The following is a 7,183-nucleotide window of genomic DNA, read 5'->3' on the forward strand; positions in this document are numbered from 1 at the left end:
AAAGAAAACATAAAGTGCCTCGTTGTGTACGATGACGTCTACTGCCAAGTCACAACTTGATTTTCGTGTTTGAGATATGTTCTCGTGGAATCATATATTTTGCATTTATGCACACAGTACAAATGATGTAAAATATGTTTACCTTTATTATCAGGAGCGTGGATGCCATCTACCTGGGGGCGGAAATGGACGCCGAAGTCCCCCAGAGGCAGGACGACTGCCAAGAAGACATTCCGTGGAACTGGATCAAGGATTCTTTCTGGAGCAGCATGTGGATGTTTTACTGTTCGGACATTTTGTGACAATGTACTGTGCGTGTCTACTACTGTAAACCCTCCAGTAGAATAGGTAGCGTTGCATACGTTGAGGGAACACGGTTCCAGAGTTTTTTTCTCAAAAATATTTTTTATCTCTGGTTTTACGTGTCGGGCTTCAGTTACCTTTGACCTTGTTCAAATCTCAAATTTGATCAAGATCAATTTAGACACACATTCTGCGACAACAATGTTGGTGTTTCTGTTCGAGGATTTGGAACTGTTCCATGATGGGAATGATGACATTAATAAAACATAATCCGCACAGCTGGTCCAAATGTACTTGTTTTTTTTGCCGTTTTGTTTGTGAAACTTGTGAACTCGAGAAGAATTGTTTTTGTCCATGGAAATCGGATGTGCACGACTTTATCGCCTTGTAAGAGTGCTTGTTTTTAGCCATACGCTGCCATGCACTGCTAAACACCGCCAACACAGAAACACATCACGAAACAAGTCCAACATTAAAACAATAGATCAATACACGGGGGTATTCTAATGTCTACAAACCAGAACTTACAATGCAAAAGCCTATCAACATTACTAGATCACATCGCACAGACCTTTAGTTCAATGTATGTACAATGTATGTATGCCAAGTGCATGTTTGTTAATCATATTCCTTAACCAGTTGACCATGGTTGGAGCATTTGTGATGGTCAGCGTATCCCTATTCTGGTGTTCTGATGTCGAGAGATGCTGCTCCCCATGGATTGGTTGAACTGACACAGAGTTATCTGACAGACCATTTGAATAGCTACTACGAGAGCTTAGAGGCAGTTATCGATCGTGAAGCATAGTTTTCCAATACTTTGGATACTGCTATTTCATCAAATAGTTTAGGAATGTATAGCTTGTATTAACCATAACATTGAAGTTTGTTTTTTTCTAAACTGCGTTAAACATGCGACACCAAATGAATTGTCTGTTAGTTCTCTGCTCTGTATAGGCACTAAAACTACAATGGTGGCCATCTTGGCAGCCATTTCGAACTCTGGGAAATATCAAGGTATTCCATGTAACATTTTGTCACTCTAGAAGTAAACAGGAAACAAAATCTCGTCTCAAAGAGTAAGCTGTGAAACATTATATTATCACGACATGACCATACAAAATCACCTGTTTTGTGCCCGAGTCACCACTCTAGAAGATACAAGTGTCAAAAAACATAAAAGGTATCAACATTGGCCGTAAATGGACACATTCGGTGTTAATTTTTATGTAAATCTAACTGCCGAGAAGACAATTCAAAATGGCGGTCATTTTCATTATTTTCAAACGCAAATACATGTCAAAAAATACACACCCTTTAGCAATACACAAAAGTCACAATGACGGTGATCAGATTGATATTAGTAAAACTATCCATGATCAACTTTGAGATGGTGTCGGCCAGCAAATCAAATGCCATGAAAATGCTCACAGACCTCCACCACATAAAATGGCAAGTGAAAACCTGAGTATTAAAGGCCTTTTCATGAGCCAAAGACATCATACTAACTGAAGATAGTGTCAAACAAACTCAGTACTGGGGAGGCTACGACATCAGAATTTTCAGCTGCCTCCTCCTGTGCTACTTCAATACCCTTGGATACAGCAAAGGGGTTCACCTTTCACGGTGTCTTGTCAGGAGTCTCGATCACAAGGAAAAGCGGCCAATACTCGATCGATGCAGAAGGTCTGTGATCAGTATCAATAGGGTCAATTTCAAGTGGACATTTGGGGCTTTTGGGCGGAATTTCATAGGTGTAAGCCATGGTTAGTGTAATATGGTTCATCATCCGAGCCACCCACTCACCACGGAGTATCACAAGGACAAAGCTAAAAGCAAGTGGGTCGCCAACTTACAGCACCAAGGATACTCGGATGATCTACTCCAGCAGAAGAATTAATATTAATATTTCTACCAGATTGGCCAATGAGCCATATTAACTACGAGGTCGAAAATATCGGGGGTTCATATTTTTCATACGATGACATAGGGAAAATATTATTTTGTCATGGTGAGGTGATGTCATGTGCAATGCCAAGACGCCACGTCACCAATCCATGGGGCACTACTACAGGCATACATGAGACACCACAATCACATCCACCAATGGATGGCACACCGCCAAAGTCATAGAGCACCACCACCGGCATACATGAGTATACCACATCATCCACCAATGCAAGGGGCACCACCACCTTCACACATGAGTACACCATCACATCCACCAATGCATGGCGTACCACCACCGACACAGATGAGCACACCACAAGATCCACAAACGCATGGTTCACCACTACCGGCATACATGAGTCACCACCATCACATCCACCAATACATGTCGCACCTAGATGGGCATACACGAGTAGAACACAACATCCACCAATGCATCGTCCACCGTCACCGGCATACATGAGACACCACCATCACATCCACTAATTCATGGGGCACCGCCAGCCTCATACAAGAGATATAGCCATCACATCCACAAATGCATGGCGCACCGCCACCGACATACATGAGAACACCACAACATCCACAAATGTATGTCGCACAACGACCACCTTCATATATAAGTACACGAAAACATCCACCAACGCATGGCGTGACATCACCTGCATACATGAGAACACCACAACATCCACCAATGCATCTCCCACCGTCACCGGCATACATTAGTACACCAAAACATCCACCAATGCATGGCACACTACCACCAGCATGCATCAGTACAACGCAACATCCACCAATGCATAGGGCACCACCACATTCATACATGAGACACCACCAAAACATCCACCAATGCATCGTGCACAGCCACTGACACACTTGAACACACTATCACATCCACCAAGGCATGGGGCAAGGCCACCGACGTACAGGAGTACACCACAACATCCACCAATCCATCGCACACCAAAACCGGCATACATGAGTACACCACATCATGCACCAATCCATGGGGCACCACCACAATCATACATGAGACACCACCATCACATCCACAAATGCATCGTGCACAGCCACTAGCATACTTGAGCACACCATCACATCCACCAATGCATGGAACAAAGCCACCAATATACAGGAGTACACCACAACATCCACCAATGCATCGCACACCAAATCCGGCATACATGAGTACACCACAGCAACCACCAATGCATGTCACACCACCACCAGCAAGCATCAGTACACCACAACATCCACCAGTCCATGGGACACCACTACCCTTATCCATGAGACACCACCATCACATCCAACAATGCAAGACACACCAGCACCGGCATACATCAGCACACCACAACATCCACCAATGCATGGTGTACCGCCACCGGCATGGAGCACAACCACCAGTATACATCAGTGCACCACAACATCCACCAGTCCATGGTACACCACTACCCTTATCCATGAGACACCATCATCACATCCACCAATGCATGGCACACCGCCACTGGCATACGTGAGTACATCACAACATCCACCAATGCACTGTGCACCACCACCGGCATACATGAGAACAAAAAAACCTTCCACCAATGCATGGGGCACCACCACTGAGATATTCGAGTACACAACAAAATCCACCAATGCATCTCACACCACCATCGACATACATGAGCACACCACAACATCCACCAAAGCATGGCACACCGCCAACAGCATACATGAGTACACCTCAACATCCATCAATGCATGGGGCACCACCACAGACATACATAAGCCACCACCATCACATGCACCAATACATGGCGCACCACTATCGGCATACAGAAGTACACAACAACATCCACAAATGGATCAGATCCTGCCACCCGAATAGATGAGCACACGACAACATCTACCAATGCGTGGTTCACCCCACCGGCATACATGAGTACCCCACAACATCCAAAAATGCATGGGGCAAGACCAACGGCATACATGAGTACACCACAACATCCACCAATCCAGCAGTCACAACCACCCTCATATATATACAAGAGACATCACCATCAGATCAAACAATGCATGGCGTACCGACATTGGAATACATGAGCAGACCACAACATCCACCAATGCCTGGGGCACCACTACGTTATACATGAGCAGACAACAACATCCACAAATGTATGTCGCACCTCAACAACCGGCATGTATGAATACACCAAAATATCCACCAATACATGTCGCACCACCCCCAGCATGCTTCAGTACACCACAACATCCACCAGTCAATGGGGCACCACTACCCTCATACATGAGACACCAAAATCACATCCACCAATGCAAGGCACACCAGCACCGGCATACACGAGCACACCACAACATCCACCAATGCATGGTGTACCGCCACCGGCATGGACCACTACAACCAGTATACATGAGTGAATCACAACATTCACCAATGTATGGGGCAACCCCACCCGCATACATCAGACACCACCATCACATCCAAGAATTGATGGCACACCGCCACTGGCATACATGAGTACACCACCACATCCAAAAATGTACTGTCCAGAACCACCGGCATACATGAGGACACCAAACCTTCCACCAATGCATTTAGCACCACCACTGGCATACATGAGTACACCGAAACATCCACCAATGCATAGGGCAACACGACCGGCATACATGAGCACAACACAACATCCACCAATGCATGGTTCAACACCACCGGCATACAAGAGCTACCACCATCACATCCACCAATGTATAGCGCACCACCAGCGGCATACATGATTATACAGCAACATCCACCAATCCATGGGGCACCACCACCGGCATACATGAGTACACCACAACATGAACCAATGGATGGTTGACAGCCACCGGCATATATGAATATCCCAAAACATCCGCCAATGCATGGGGCACCACCACAGGTATACATAAGACACAACCATCACATTCACAAATGCATGGCGCACCGCCAACAGCATGCATGAGTACACCACAACATCCATAAATGCATATGACACTACCACCGGTATACATGTGTACACTACACCATCAACCAATGGATGGTTCACAGCTACCAGCATACATGAATACACCATCACATACACCAATGCATGGGGTACCACCACAGATATAAGCCACAACCATCACATTTACCATTGCATGGCGCACCGCCACCTGTATACATGAGTACACCACAACATCCAAAAATGCATGGGGAACCACCACGTCATATATGAGTACACCACAACATTCACCAATGGATAGGGCACCGACACTGGCATATATGAGCACACCACAAGATTCACCAATACATGGTGTACCGTCACTTTCATTCATGAGCAGACCACAACAACCACAAATGTGTTTCGCACCACCACCACCGACATATATATATAAACTAAAACATCCAACAATACATGGTGTACCGCCACTGGCATACATGAGCAGACCACAACATCCACAAATGTATGTCGCACCACGACCACCGACATATATGAATACACCAAAATATCCACCAATACATGTCGCACCACCACCGGGATACATGAGTACACCACAACATCCACCAATGCATGGGGCTCAACCACAGGCATCCATAAGCCACCACTATCACAACCACCAATGCATGGCACCCTGACACCGATGTACAGGAGAACACCACAACCTACACCAATGCATTTCACAATACCATCGGTATACATGAGTACACCACAACATGAACCAATGGATGGTTCACATTCACCGGCATATATGAATATCACAAAACATCCCCCAATGCATGGGGCACCACCACAGGTATACATAAGACACAACCATCACATCCACAAATGCATGGCGCACCGCCACCAGCATGCATGAGTACACCACAACATCCATAAATGCATATCACACTACCACCGGTATACATGTGTACACTACACCATCAACAAATGGATGGTTCACAGCCACCGGCATACATGAATATCACAAAAGATCCGCCAATGCATGGGGCACCACCACAGGTATATATAAGCCACAACCATCACATCCACCATTGCATGGAGCACCGCCACCTGTATACATGAGTACACCACAACATCCACAAAAGCTTGGGGAACCATTATGTCATACATGAGTACACCACAACATTCACCAACTTATAGGGCACCGACACTGGCATATATGAGTACACCACAAGATTCACCAATACATGGTGTACCGTCACTTTTCATACATGAGCAGACCACAACAATCACAAATGTATGTCACACCACCACCACCACCGACATATATATATAAACCAAAACATCCACCAATGCATGACGCACCACCACCGGCATACATGAGTAGACCACAACATCCACCAATGCATAGAGCACCGCCACCTGTATACATGAGTACACCACAACATCCACCAATGCATGGGGAACCACCACGTCATACATGAGTACACCACAACATTCACCAATGGATAGGGCACTGACACTGGCATATATGAGTACACCACAAGATTCACCAATGCATGGTGTACCGTCACTTTCATACATGAGCAGACCACAACAACCACAAATGTATGTCACACCACCACCACCGACATATATGAATAAACCACAACATCCACCAATGCATCAGGCTCAACCACAGACATCCATAAGTTACCACTATCACAACCACCAATGCATGGCACCCTGGCACCGATATACAGCAGTACACAACAACATACACCAATGCATATCACAATACCATCGGTATACATGAGTACACCACAACATGAACCAATGGATGGTTCACAGTCACCGGCATATATGACTATCACAAAACATCCGCCAATGCATGGGGTACCACCACAGGTATACATAAGACACAACCATCATATCCACAAATGCATGGCGCACCGCCACCAGCATGCATGAGTACACCACAACATCCATAAATGCATATGACACTACCA

The sequence above is a fragment of the Haliotis asinina genome, chromosome 1, assembly GCF_037392515.1.
Source record: "Haliotis asinina isolate JCU_RB_2024 chromosome 1, JCU_Hal_asi_v2, whole genome shotgun sequence".
Lineage (NCBI taxonomy): Eukaryota > Metazoa > Mollusca > Gastropoda > Lepetellida > Haliotidae > Haliotis > Haliotis asinina.